The following is a 16,664-nucleotide window of genomic DNA, read 5'->3' on the forward strand; positions in this document are numbered from 1 at the left end:
TTTTATAAAGAAATGTTTATTCTTACATGCTTAAATGTAAATATGCATGCTATACTTGAATCGTATCATGAATTACTTCTTTTTTATGTCTTATTATATAATTATGCCTTGTTTATGGTGACTGAAAGATATAACATAGATTGCGTAGTAGTATGGGATGTTACTTGAACATTGCACAAGCATAACCTATGGGTTTTCTTAGGTAATGTTTTTAATATGTCAAGTTTATTAATGTAAGGTTTATGTCACAAATGGGGAGCATCCCATAGATGTAACACGGAGTACTTGACCTCTCGGAGGCCTTGTACAAACCATTAGACATCTTTCATCGCATATATAGAAAAGTAGTGCATAATTAAAAAAACTTTCTTTAAAATATAATACGGAAGTCATTTCAAAACATGGATGTCTTTCTAACATAGGTATCAAAAACCATCTATGACAACATAAGCACAAATGTCTTGGGATGCAGCCCACAAAAGACTAACATAGTACATGACATAAAAGGAACATAGGGGTGGTTTCCTCGAATGCTATGAGGACTCACCAATCTTCACGCCTTGAAAGCCTTGGAAACTATTCCCTTCAAAGAAAGTCAATATTCTCAACACCCTACACTTTATTAGAATGTAGGTAAAATATGGAGTAGTACAAAATGTACCAAGTATGGAAACTAACATACTAAATATAAGATGTATCAAAAGGTTAGTCAATAGTAGATATCATCATATGAGATAATATCATAACCATAATGTGCAACTCATAAACATAATAGATCATCATAAATAAACTGAGTTCATACTTAAATCATTTGTCCTTCTTAATCAGGTGAACTACTTCACACGCCACATCCAAGAATACTTGTGCAAAGCCAAGGTGGCATCCCATACTACTCCCTAAGCTAAGTACCTCTTTTTGGTCATTCTTGATCATAATCCATTCTCAAAAATAAGACCTAAGTTATTCCTTACATAGGATAACTATTCCCCTACATCACCTCAAAACACATTTTGTACAATTGATATGAGGCATCCCATTCTACCTCTCACACTAAGCATATCTTTGATTCACCCTATTCCCTTTCATAAATTTTAGGTTTCCATATTAGAACTACTTTATATTTACAAGGAACTATAATATTAACTCAATAATTTCATGGAAATCAACTATAGAAAATAGCCAAGATAAGCACAAATCACAAAAGCGGTCCTATCATAGGTAGCTTTAAGTCATACTTGTGTCATGTCTGAATAGTATCCCATACTACCATCCATACTAACTACTTCTCTAGGATATACTAATCAAATCTAACTTATGTTTCATTCTTTTCCATTAATCTTATAATACTAACATAATAGATCTACTAACATGGAATGAATTTTATCATACAATCCAAGCTAACAAAAGAAAGATATAAAAGTAATTACCTAACTACCATGCAACCAATCATGCAGATGCAAGCTAACCATCGAGGAGAATGAATCCATAGACCTAAGCTACCATGATAATCCAATCTCAAATTTTTCAATGAAAAGCACCTTGCATGCAAATCAAGCTACCATTAAGAGAGTACAGGTCTTTCCCCTTAAGCTAGCTTGAAATGATTTTGGCCGAACAAAGTCAAAATGTCATGAAGGCATTTTAATCATGCTACTTCAATCTATTTCCAGGAGAGTATCTATTCTCCATCCAAGGTTGTCATTCCTACTAGTAATGCAAGCTATCATGATCAAGCATCCTTGCACCACAAGATCAAGCTAAACATGAGAGAGCTTGATTACTCCAACACAAGGTTTCATGAGGTTCATCACATCAAGATACAATGATTAATTGAACTCAATCTACCATGATCCTTACCATATATATCTAAATAGTTAAACTATCCATCAGGTAGTCATAACTCAACCTTAAGCTACTGCATCATGGTCTTATCTTACCAAGTCAACTACGCAAGAATTGTCTACATAATACAACTTCAAGCTATTCTAGTTTATCATGCCTTGATTGATTTTAAGTTCATAGGTCAACCTACAGCCAATATATGTGAGAGAACTTGCTTCCCCTAGCTTTTTCTTGTCTAAGTGCATAGGATAAAGAGAACCACTCATCCCAATCCCCTCATTATGACTTCAACCCCAAAGCCCTAGCAATAAAGGCATGCAAGACCTACAACCAATGTCAGCTTAATTCTATCATGCTCCATATTTAATTGGAAGCTATTTCATTCAATTTGATTATTAGAAGGTAATATCAATCATACTTGATTTTATATGTTCAATTCCAACTTTACATGTCAATATATCCCTTAATCAATTAGGCCTAGTTCAATTCATATCTAAGTGATCCTAGTATGATCAATTAGTATTCAATACAATTAAATTAAGATCAACTTAGAACTTTCTATTTTGCCTATAATGTACTAAACCCACCATGATAACCATCACCATCACAACTTAGGATTCATCAAGGAAACCACATAAAAACATAACATAATCAATATGAAGTCTTAATGTCTATTTTATATCTTAAATATACATAAAATACCTAAAACACTAAAAATAAATGTCCATGGTTTATTTGGACCGTGGGGTGAATTTCCCAATTCACTCCAAGCTTGATAGAGACACCTGCAGGAAAGTTCAATGCTAAATCAATGGGTCATCATCTGGTTAATGCATCGTCCTGCACTATAAAGACCCTTGTTAGAGATTTTTAAATATTTTTCTTAATTTATAATGATTTAAAATGACGTATTTTAGCAATAGAAGTCAGTTGGTGAAGTTTTGAAGTCAGGCGTCAAGGGACAACCAAGACGCTTGGAAACTAGTCTTTTGTGTGCTTGTGTGTCCTTGTATGTTTATGTATTTTTATGTGTTGAATGAATTTTATAACTTTTATAAATACTTTAAATAGATACAATAAATTATATAGGGTCGAAACGTCAAGATACGACCCCTCCCCCCAAGGATCGCCCTAGGGGTTTATGAAGGAACCCCACCTTTGGTGAAACAAGCTGCCAAAAGGCAGCAACAATTTGCACTAGCAGGGAACAAGTCAATGTCACGTACTTGGTGCATCCATGTATTAAATCTTGGTCTTCAATACGTACACGTCACGGACTCCCCTATCTATTAATTTCAAAAATCTCACGGGAGCAGCTCCGCATCGCGGACTAGTTTCTTAACAATAATTCCAAAAATTTAAGTTAAGTTTGACTTGTCTTAAATGGTCAAATTGATGTAGGAGTGTTTTGGGTATTTTGGGGTGTATTACATACTTATTTTAGGTCATTATTAACTCATTCCGCCATCAATAACCCCATACCCTCAATTAGAAATAAAAGATTTCCAAAACCTTCAAAAGTTCTTCTCTTCAAATATTCTCTCAAGCGTCTATTGAAGGTCTAGGTTTTTTATATTGGGAATGGATTCCAACATTTTTCTTCTTAAATTATCATGTGTTTCATCATATTAAGGTATGTTAGTTCGTCCTTTAACGTTCTTTCATCCAAAGAGGCATTCCAAAGAGATTTCATAAAAAGGGTTTCAATTTCTAACTTCGTCTATCATTGAATCTAAGAATAAGTCATGAAAAAAAAATTTAATGAATGAAACATTATATTATTCAATGTTAATGGATAATTAGGTTAATAACTCAACGAAGCCATGCTCATTCAATTTATCATATTTTGACTTATGAAATAGGTTTAATGTATCTGATTTGATAATGTTAGGGTTGTATTATTGATAATTACAGCTTCATTATGCTTATTTATGATTGTTTGATGAAGCATTAAAAAAATACAGTTCAGGTTATGAATTAAGGGAAAGATGTTCTATCTTACTTACTTCATATAGTTAATTATCTTCAGTAGTATGGTCCACCTTTTGTAGAGATGTTTATTTGAAGTGTATGAATATGTTTAAGTAAGCTTATTATGAGTAGGGCCTTGAATAAACAACATGTGAAGTTATGTGATGATTATGATGTATATTCTTGTTTTGTTTTGGGAATTTAGAAATTTGTATAATAAAGAGATTATGTCGAAATGAAGAATATGTATATGTGAAGAATGATAGTGTGTGTTATAATAAATGCAAGGTGAACTTGATTAGAAATCAATGTCATGCATGATAGGGGTTATGTCAAAGATGTTCTCATATTTACTCACACTCACCGACCTTTAATGAGTGTAATGAAGTTAATGGCTACGTGTATATAAGAGTCTAGTTATAAATTTCTCAATAAGAGTCGGTAAAGCCAACAGACATATAAAAACTAGTGCTATTGCGGCTACACCTCCCGATTTGTCTGGTATACTACGAAGAATGGCATGGATCGGTAGGAAATACCATTCTGGCACAATATGGGGCAGGATGGACATCGGATTAGCAGGTATTTAATTGTTGGGAAACCATGATCAGGATAACATAGCTGTTCGTCAGAAATAGCTACATTCTGTTACAGGCTACTATAGAGGCATATTATTTTCCGGGTGTTAAGAAAGATATTGAATCGAAAGCGGACATGATTGCTCACTAGGGGAATTGTAGGGTAGACACTCTTCGTGTGTGGAGATTAAGTATCTATACCATCCCTACTAATCCTATAGTATGAAAAGGGGAATTTTGGGGTGAAAACTATTCATGAGTTGAGATGAAGTGTTTAGTGGCAACCTCACTATTAGAAAGTGCTCTCTAAGATAGGTTGGAGGTTGAATACCCTTCTTTATTTTAGATGTGGTATTGAAAATAACCTGTAAGGATAAGTACCCTTCACGAATTGAGGTGTTGTGCTAAATAGTTGTCCCTTAAACTATAAGTAAATAAATATTTAAGACTCTGTGAGGGATTTACTTTTAGCACCTAGAGGAGTTGAAGAAGGGGTGGGTACAATTCTTAACTAGAGATGTTGTATCAAGTGTACCTATTTAGATAATCACTCTCCGTTAGTAGAGAATTAGTTAAATATAAGAAAACTCCTTATCGGTTAATAATGCTCCCACATAGATGGAGCTAGTGTAAACCCCATGCAAAGGCTCAAGAATGACCCCACATAGGAAAGTAGAGATCCCTCATCCGGTAGGGGTTAATATAGAACTTCCATGTCAAGCTCTCATGGTCTATCTCGGTTAAATCTATCCCCTGCAAATCAATATTATGAACTATGTCTTTTTAAGGGAGTACTAATTAGGGTAGATATTGGAATAGGACTCTATCTATCCATTGCACAAGTAGTCATATAGAGGTAGTCTAGGTGTATCTTTTTGTGAAATTCATGAATGGGTCATTATATGATGAAATTAAGCATGATGATTGTATGTCTAAGGTTAATCAAGTAACATGAATTTATGTCTAATGTTTAATGAAATATGTTGATTCTATGTCTATGTTCATGAAGCATGAGGGTTTATGCCTAAAATTGATGAAAGTTAGGTAAATGAAGTTATGGATGTGATGTGCCTAGTCTAGGGTGAATCCTAAGGAGAACCAAGTGCAAGTAGTAGTATGGGATGCTACTTTCACATTGCACTAATTCAAACTCGGGAGTTGTCTTGGAGGATGGTTTTATGTGAAGTTTTTAAGTGTAAGTATGTTCCTCTAGTGTATTTTATGTTGAGTGTGGGATTTTTACTCGTGTGAAGTATGTTTATCACGGTAGTCTTGAGGATCACGTAGGTGTGTATTGAAGAGATTGTAATGGCGGTTTCTTCATGTCCTATCTTAGTAAGTCTAAGGATAACTTTTGGATAGGGAAACTTCAAGAGAACTGAGTTCACTATAAGTTGTAATGGAAATAGTTCTCTGTAAAGTGTAGTCTTATGTTAAAATTATGGATGTTCTACTTTATGTTCTAAATGATGATTTATATATTGTTCTATTTCTATATTTTAAGAATGTTTTATTTATATATCATGAAAACTGTATTTAAACTAAAATACCCCATTTATATATTTTTTTTTCATAATGCCATACTTAGTACCATGTTTGTACTAACCCCATACTTTTCTATACTCTATAAGTATATGTTGAAGGCAAGTGGAAGTTTAGAAGGAAATCATGAGAAGTTAACTCTCTCAAGACTTGGTATGTCCTAATTTATTTGAGGACATAGTCGATGTTTAATTAGTTTTTCATTAAGACATGTATATGACTTATAATGTATTTCCTTTTAATGTAAAGGTCCAAGACACTAAGATATTTAAGTTGTCTTTATGTTGTCTTGTGAGGATTAGACTTGTTCCTTAGTAATTCATAAAAGAGTTTGTAACTTATATTATTGAGAATAGTTTTAATTTTACACTACTTTTCATATCTTATGTAATGAATGATATCTAATGGGCTTGTGCAAGACCTCCGTGAGGTCAAGCTGGATTGTGACTATGAGACTTATTCCTTAGCCATTTATAAAAGAGTTCTTATTACTTATATTGTTGTGAAATGTTTTAATTCCACTTTAATTTTCATATCTTATGTAGTGAATGATATCTAAGAGACTTGTGCAATACTTCTTTGAAGTCAAGTGCACTGCGTAACGAGTCAAGAGTGCCCCTTTCTTCTAGGGGGTACTTACGGGTAGTTACATGCACGTCCGTCATTTGTGACAAAGAATCACACTTTTTTGGGATGATATCCCACGCCTAAAAGTGAAGATATGCCCCAAATCTACGGTCCATTGATCAATGCACGAAGTGTCGATTGCAAGGCGTTGTTTGACACTGCCAAGGCAGTGTTTGTACAACTTTTAAGGACCCTTTTAGGCGGTCCTTAGGGATTCCTACCAATAATTTTCGACCCTAAACATGAACATATACATTTTAATCTACTCCCCTATCATTTTAGATATCAAGAAACACCTAAATCATGTAAAAGAACACTAGCACATACACAAGACTAGTTACCCGACATCTTGGTCGTCTTTTCACATATCACTTCCAAACAACTCTAACTAACTTGCAATGCTAATATTCACCATTTTAAGACTTTATTATATCATGGCACATATTTTAGGCTCTAGATTGACATATATCGTTTTGAGGGTCCTAAATATATCACCCACTTGGGAACATTCGTCCTCCAATGACATCTTCCCAAACACATCTTAATGGACCAACTCTACACTAGAAGTCTATCGTGTATGCCTTTTTTCTAAATGCACACACCAAAACAAGTTAACTTTCTTTTTATCTAGACATGTCTAATGCAACTAAACATGCATGAAAGAAATATTCTTATTAGATTCCAAGGAAAACTAATACCTCCTATCTATGACATGCACAACATAATTTGATGGAGCCTAGAGAACTCATTAACCAAATTATGTCACAACAAGAAACAACTCCATGAGTCTAGGTCAATTTTAACAAGTTTTTACATAGTTTCATAACATTTAATGAAAACCATAGAAACATATAATCATATAACGTACTTATGGAATGGGATCACTATCCCTCTCTCTGGAGTAAGCCACATATGTCTTTCAAACATCAATTCACATAACAAGGAAAATCATCTTATCAAACAAAGAAAGTAAAGACAACAAGAAAATCTGGAATTTTCATAAATAATTAAGGAAGCACATACTGAAAATTGACATAAGGAAATCATTTTTGATAACCCTTGTATTGGAGAGAATAGAACCTATTCCTCTTTGGAGGACAATCTTCCACCTTACTAGCAACAACTTGATTGCCTTCCCTCACATGAACTTTTACCTTAGATAAATCCTTCCTCGTGTGGACATTCTCACCACACCTATGAAAACCATCTCTACCTTCAAAACCTACCCTCATGCCTCTTGCCACACCTAGGGTAAGTAGTCTGTGAATACTCATTTCTCTTTCCTTGAGTTCTAGGGTTAGACACCCTCTCCTCCTTAAACCTAGGAGCATTAGAATAAACTTGTCCGGGAAATTTTTTTAATTCTTAGAACGACCATGTGCATTGGGCCCATCATTGTCTATCCTACTTCTCTTTTTCTCCTTTTTATGTTTGGATTTTTCTATTTTTTGAGCAAACACCATTAGATGTGCGATACCAATACCACACACAAGCATTTCAATACTGCACTCTTCTTCTATTAGTTCAGAAACCCCCATCATGTACCTATTCATCAAATCTCTAAGTCTTGCTACAAAAGATGGAGCATACAAAGATTAAAGAGTGAACTTCAAGGCATACTCCTGAATACTCAATTTTCCTTTATTGTATTTTATGAACTCCTCTAACTTAGCCTCCCTCATTTCCCTATGAAATAACCTATCAACAAATGCCGACTTAAATTTCTCCAACTCTATGTGACCCTCCCCTACCAACCAAGATTTTTCCATAATTTATTCAAAACTTGAGTTATATGTTTCCATAGATAAGCAGCTAGTACACTTTGTCCCTAGAAGTCAATCACATAAAATCAAGACTCTTATAAACCTCATCTATGAAATCATTTGGATCATTCTCGCCCTTGGAGCCACTAAATTCTAGAGGTTTCATCCCCAAGAACTCCTTAATGCTCTAGGCATTCATTCCCCTTATAGGGTTTGGAACCACCTCCATATTAACACAGGCTTACAACGCTTGAGCCATCAAATTCATAGAAGCCCTAATCTCCTCTAGAGTGACATTCCCCACGTGTGGGTCATTAGGAACTTGAGGAAGATATATGTCTCATCGGGGATGAATCTTTTGATCCTCATTGCCATATCCTTCTCTTCTAGCATTAGCCCTAGTATTAGCCATAACTTAGACATAATCATAGGCAAACATTAGAAAGAGGGCCTACTAAAACCAAAATCTGTGGCATGACTTTAGGAATGAAGAAGTGGAACTTTCCTAAGCATCCCATAGCCTCCTACTCATAGATGAGTCGTGACTCACAATGATGAACAAGACTCTAATAGACGTGGTTTTTAGACATCCTAGGACCATTTCATAACCTTATGTTGTGATACCAAGTTTTTCATGATTGGGGAGCACGCTCTAGAAGTAACATGACATACTTGACCTCTCAAAGGTATTCGCCAACACCGTAGACATATTTCATCGCATACATATATAAAAAGTAGTGTGGAATTAAATCTTTTACTCTTTCAATGATAATGCGGAAATTATTTCATAAAATGGAAGTCATTCTAACATAGTTCTGAAAAACCATCTATGTCTACATTACCAAAAATGTCTTGGGTAGCAGCATATATATGTTTAGAATATAGTAAATAACATTAAAGTAACATAAGGATGGTGTCCTCGAATTCTATGAGGACTCATCAATCTTCATTCCTTCAAAGCCTAGGAAACTCTACCTTTCTAAGAAACTCAACTTTCTCAACACCCTAAATTCGATTATAATGTTGGCAAAGTATGATTTAGTACAAAATGTACCAAGTACGGAAACTATCATACCGAACATAAGATATCTCCAAGGGGATAGTAAAAAGTAGACATAGTCATAACAGCTAATAGAATAACCATAACATGATCATAATAAGCATAATAGATCGTCATAAAGCATATGTAAGTTCATTGGTAAATCATTTTTCCTTCTTACTCAACTGAACTATTTCACAAGCAACGTCCAAGTATAGTTGTGATAGGCCAACGTAGCATACAACTACCTAATCTAAGTACCTCTTTTTGGTCCTCCTTGATTATAATCCACTCTCATAATTAAGACCGAAAGTCTTCATAAAATATGAGAACAATGCCCCTAAATAACCTCAAAACACACTTGTTTAATGCATGTGACGTATCCCATTCTACCTCACACACTAAGCATATCTTGAAGTCAACATATTCCCTTTTATCAACTTTTGGTGTCAATAGTACACCTATTTTATTTTTACAAGGACCTATCATCTTAAATTAATAACGACATTGAAAGCAACTATAAACTGTCGAAGACAATCATACATTACATAAGGGGTCCTGTCACAGGTAGCTTCAAGTCATACTTGTGCTATGTATGAAATGCATTCCATATTAACATCCATATTAAGTACTTCTATACTCTATCTTAATCCAAACTAACTTATATTTCGTTCTTCCCCATTAAGCTTAGAATACTAAAATAATAGACCTACAGTCATGAAAAGCATCTCATCATACAATCCAATCAAACAAAAGAAGGATACGAAAGTACCAACCTAACCACCATGCAACCAGACATGTAGATGCAAGCTAACCATAGGAAAGTATAGGCCTTTCCCCTAAAGTTTCAATGAAATGGTTTTGTCTTAACCATTCCAAATTTTAATGAAGGCATTTTAATCATGCAACTTCAAGTTATTCCTAGGAGAGTATCGATCCTCATCAAAAATTGTCTTGCCTACAACTAATACAACTTTTCATGATCAAGCATCCTTGCAACACAGGATAAAGCTAAAAATGGTAGAGAGTGATTCCTCAATTTCAAGAAGTCATAGGGTTCATCAACTCAAGCTATTATCAGTAATTTAAGTCAAGCTACCATGAGGATTACCATCTCAATCTTCCATGAAATTCATCATCTCAAGCTACATAGTTAAATTATCCATGAAGGAGTCATAAATCAACCTCAATCTACCATATCTTGGTCTTATTATACCAAGTCAACTACACAAGAAGTGTTTATACAATACAACTTAACGCTATTCAAGTTTATTATCCCTTGATTCATTCTAGGTTCTTAGGTCAACATAGAGTCCATCTATGCGAGAGAACTTGCTTCTCCTAGATTGCTCTTGTAGAAGTTCATACGGGAAAGAGAACAAATCATCACAAATCCCCTCATCATCACTTCACCCCCACAAGCCCTAGCAATAAACACATACAATCCCTATAACCAATTCCAGCTTCATTCTATCATGATACATATTAATTTACAAGCTATTTCATTCAATTTAATCATTCGAAGGTAATTATAGTCATACTTCATCACAAAGGTTAAATATAAACTTTACAAGTCAAGATACTGCTTAATCAATTAGGTTTAATTCAATTCATGTATAGATGATCCTATTGTTATCAATTTATATTTAAGATAATTGAATTAAGAAGATAAACTTCAAACATTCAATCTTGCCTCTAAGGAACTAAGCCAAAAATGATGACCTTCACCATCACAACGTAGAATTCATGAAGAAAACCACATTAAAACATTGTATCATCATCATATAAACATAGATCAATTCTACCCACTAGATTGGGATCACAATCAAGCCTTACCTACAATGCTATTACAACACTATGTAGAATGGGGTCTTTTGGATTCACATTTGGGGTACATCTATTGGGGATCCATTGCTTGAAGAATCCATGGTTGAAAAAAATTCACATACCTTTGATTATAGCTTTATGCCAATCTTGATTCAATATAGAAATTATTCCTACAAGTTGCCTCTTCTTTCTCTTCTTCTTCAATGGTAATCTTGAGAGAATTTTAGGGAGTGAAAGGATTTGTTTTGGAGTATGAAGTCTATATGTCTATTTTAATAATAAAATTTACTTAAAATAAGTGAACAATCTAAAAAAAAACGCCCATGATTTATTTATAATGTGGAGTGAATTTCAAAATTCACTCCTAGCTAAGCCGAGATACCTACAGTAAAGCTGCAAGATCAATCGACGGTTGTTGGTAATGGGTCGTCATCTCGTTTATATGTCATCCTGCATGTCTGTGGTTTATGAAAAAAACTCACATTTTGGGGGCCTTTGGGTCCTTCTCAAGGACCCCTTTAGTAAATCCTTGGGGAGTCATATCCGGCGTTTCGACCCTAAACACGACCATATTCATGTTAAACACTCACTTATGTTTTAGATGTAAAAAAACACCTAAAATATGCAAAGGCACACTCATATACACATGACTAGTTACCATACATCTTAGTCATCCTTTGATGTTTCACTACTGAACTCTTCTAACTGACTTGAAATGCTAATATTCACCTTCGACCTTGTTATAGCACGAGACACACGTTAGGATATAGCTTGACCTACATCATTTTGACGGTCCGCATAATTTATGTCTTCTTTATATGGATATAATCAAAACGAGAAAAGGAATGAAAGTTAAGTTCAATTTTGGTGACCTTAGTTTTGTGCCTTACTATGGATGGTGGTGTGGGACGTATCCATACATTTCATATGGTCTAGCATGACGTTAATTAAGGTCAAGTTCTAAAATTAAGGTTTTTAGGTTACATGTGATAGTGTCTAAAGGTGATGTTAGAAATTGTATGATGTTTCTTATGCTATTATTCATGATATTTCTAAAAAAGTGGAAAACGCATAGTTTCTAACAAAAATGTTCCTTTTAGAGCATGTTTTGACATGCCATCATACTTAGTACATGTTTGTGTACTAACCCATATTAATCAGATACAATTGTACGTTTCCAAAGGTCATTGTGCTCTTTAGTAATGCTTAGATTAGAGTTTCTTCCAAAACAAGTTTTGGTATGTTCTCAGATATCGAGGACAAAAATATTTATGTTTCCTATTGTTCATGTAATATACATTTAATAATTTTTTCGAATGTAAAGTCTCGTGTCCCTATCATGTTTTGAGATTGTTTCTAAGATTGCCATGTGAAACTTTAGCATTCCACTACTTTATAAAAGACTTTTCAACTGTTTAGTTACTAAAGAAAGTTTTATTTATGCACTATTTCGATCATCTCATGTAATGAATGCTAAGAGGCTTGTACAGCAAGCCTTCGTGTTCAAGGACGTTATGTTATGCCGAAGGGTGCTCTTGGGCGTTAAAAAAACCATGGTTTGACCTAATAAAACCCCTGGTCTAGTTTAAATCATAGTAGAAGACTTACTCATAAATAAAATGGACGTAAAAGATAGACTTTTTACTTAACTACTTAGAGAGGTAAACTCATAAACTTTGAGTAATAAACACTCAACTACCAAAGAGGCAAATCAAGTCTCAACATAATCAAATGAAAAATGAAATGAATCGTGAACTAATATCTATATATCTATAATTCCATGTATCAATGAATCTCTAATAGTATAAGGGATGTCAGGACAAGACCTCCGATTATCCAAAAAATAGAGAAATACAATACATGATCTTTCGGAAGCAACGAGTCTTACGAAATAATTCTAGAAGTCAATTTTAACAACAAAGCTCTAGATCTTGATCATAGTGACTTGTATGTGCATCATAAAAGATGCATTCCAAATGGCGTCAGTACATGGAATTAACGAGCATGTGAGCGAAAATTTAGACACTACATAAGCTTGAGAAGGAACTGAAAAACACACCCGACTCAACTCAAATCATGGATAGTAAACTCATTTCAGTATAAAGCAGTAGTAAAGGGGGCATTAAAAAGAAAATCTCTTAAAATAGTTGATAATAACTAAATGAATTTAAAAATACAATCTACTTAGTTTTTATGCAAGGACACAATATAAACTTCTTTTTGTCATTAAAATACAAAATATACTCCATCAATATAAGAACACAAAATATCTTTGTGGGAGTTTCTCTAACCAAAAAGCATCACTAAAATCTATGGAATGATACATCCTCTAGCCCATCATACCAGAACCATCACATAATTTGCTGGGTTAGTATCTACTACTATGTGAATCTGCTTTTTGGGGTTAAAAAGCATTAGAAATCATCTAAAAATTATGACACTTTCTACCCCCATTTGGTACATGGTTTCACAGAGGCTTTGAGTTATCTGAAAACCTCCCTATATTGGTTGTCAATACTACTCAAAAATTGTAACTATCTTATATGTTAAAAAAGGTAACTCTTTCTGTGATTTGAGATTTTTACTCAAAAATCGTTTTCTTAAAAGTGATGGTACTAAAAACTGCTCAAAAACACTTTTGACAATTTGTGTTTTCACTCAAATTAAATGTGAAAACATTTACCCTTGGGAATACATATTTCACATATATCGTTTTGAAGAAAATAAACTTACGTCCATTCTTTCTAAAACTCAAATGCTCAAGTCTTTAACAAGTTTTAGAATGTTTGCAAAAGACTTCTTAAAAGGAAATAACTCTGAAGACTTTATTTTAACTCTACTTAGAATTTAATTATGGATTCAAGGTTATGATCTCATGTTATGTATGATATCTTGATGTGTAGACGTTCCTTAGAGTGAAAAAAATCAATTAGAAAACATAGGTTTGGTTCGACGAAACACATACGAAAAGGAAAAAAAGTACGAACTTGGCGACCATGGCGCAAGGTGCCATACCTTGAACAATATTTTATCGAAAAATCAAAATAGTTTATTTTGTTTTAAAAGATTTCAACTTTTAGGAGTCGCCACTTAATTTTAAAGAAAAATTAAGAAAACTTGTTTTCAAAGAATTTAAACAGAAAAATTGTTTTAAAACTTTAAAAGGGTCCGGGGATTCTTATTAACGTCTTAGGAAGGTTTTGAAGGAAGCTAAGACGTTCAGCTTAATGTGGCTTTCCTGCACCAAACCATTTGACTAATTTTTTAAGATTTGCGAATTTTATTTGAAGTTAGACTTACAAAAATTTAAATCTAAGCGAACTTGCAAAATTGAAACATTATCGTTTTGAAATTTAGTTTAATTTTAAGTTTGATAAAATAGTATGACGTTCGACGGGGTTGGAGTTTTTCTAACTCTAAGCTAACAAAAATTGCACGAAAGCATGTAAACAAGTAAGAGAGGGAGAGAGAGAGCGAGAGAGAGATATTGGGTCCAATTTCGGGTTCTGTCGGCCTTGACCAAAATTTGGACCCACCTGCTTTTTTAGGGTTTTAACCCATTGTCGTTTGGGTTTTTGACCCACTTCACCTGTCCTAGTCTAAGAATATCAAATAAATACGAGAAAAGTAAAAATGACAAGGGATTAGGCCCATTACAAATAAAAATACAAAAAAATATAAAATAAAGAAGTCTTCTAATCCGTCTTCTTCAAATTTCTTCAATCTTCACGACACTTGATTGTGTATGACTCAGATGAAATGAATTTTGAGCCTTTATGGCTCTTCCGAAAGACAATGAAGAGAATGGAGACCCAAAAACGAGCTCGAGAGGAGTTTTCACATGCCACAAAGTAAATGAAAGGAGTTAATATAGAATCAAACTAACATAAATGAATGAAGAACAAACCAACTAAATGGAAAATGCACATCTTTTAAAAGATACATACTAACGAACAATTCCGCTAAAGAGAATCCTACATGAGCATACTGGACAACAACCTTATAGAAGAAAAATAAGTAAACAAATAATAAATAAAGAAAATAAAATAAATAAGATATACATTGTAGTCACTAAAGATTTATAGTATGTTAATTAATAAAAAACATAGAAATAGAAAAATGGAGAAAAAGAGTACAACTTAATGAAAATCGAAAGAAAAAATAATCATATGTATCAATATTCATTTTTTTGAGCAAAACTTGAAGTACTGGAGGATGTATTCATGTATTGTGCCTTTGATAAAATTATCAACACTAATTCTCAAAACTAACATGAAACTTACCAAAAGAGATTAACATAGATAGCTAAATAAGAGGGAAGATTATTATGTGAATTCTTACTACCACGAAAGATAAAATCACTTTAGATAATGCTTAAGTCATGGCCGCAATATTCAGGAGAAAAACAAGAATTATTTCATCACAGTACTCAAAAAAAATTTAAAATTTTATCAAGCATGTACTTCCACTACTTATATAAATAAAAACATGAATTTTTTGAAAAATCTGAAACGACACAGAGCATTAAGACTCATTTTGTTGTAACTTTTGAGATGATAAAGTAAGGTTACACTTGAAGATTGTCAAGATTCAGTTAATTATTTAGAAAAGACAGCCACAACAACAACAACGGTAGCTTATTTTAGATAAACCAGAAGAGTGAGATTAAGTAGCGACTAATAGGCTAAAAAGGATTAAGCAAAAATGAGAATTACATCCCTTATAAATAGAAACCAAACTTGAATTAGAAAGCAGATTGCTACAACTTGTAATCAGCAAATACTTGAAAAATCTGAAAGAAAACACAATATAACACAGTAGAGCCAATCATCGAGCAGATTTAGACGAAACAGACGATCAAAGAAAAGATGTAACCTAAACACATAAATAGTTTCGAAGAAATAGATCACAAATTGACTCATTGGATATAATAAGCATCGATCAAGTTAAAATCTTCAATACACACAAGGAAGGCTTACAAATACTAACCATAATGTTCAAAAATACATAGGATATGAAGGCATAGAAATCGAATAAACAACTAAATATTTCATTTTAGACTTCCTAACAAAGAGTACTCGAACGAGGACAAAGAATCAAAATAGAAACACATTCAGGGGATAAAGCTCAAATGGAGAAAACAAACTAACATCCTTGTTGTTCAACAACTCGAAGATAGCACGGATAATAAATGATGCTACCCGTCAACTTCTCTTTGAAACAGAACGTGTTAAGACTAATTCAATAAGATCTATGCCATGACAAATTCATAAAAAAAAGAGCAACATAAAAAGAACCAACAAAAAACAGAACCATAACGCAGGACACATTTTGGATTTAAGCAAACAAACGAGGTATAACGTCTTATATTCACAGCAACACGAACAACTATTCAAACTCCATAAAGAAAATTGATAAAAAGTGGAAAATATACCTTCTTCGAAGCAGCGAAACAGGAAAACAAGCAGGAACGAG

Source organism: Solanum lycopersicum, chromosome 4 (genome assembly GCF_036512215.1).
Source record: "Solanum lycopersicum chromosome 4, SLM_r2.1".
In the NCBI taxonomy this organism is placed as follows: domain Eukaryota; kingdom Viridiplantae; phylum Streptophyta; class Magnoliopsida; order Solanales; family Solanaceae; genus Solanum; species Solanum lycopersicum.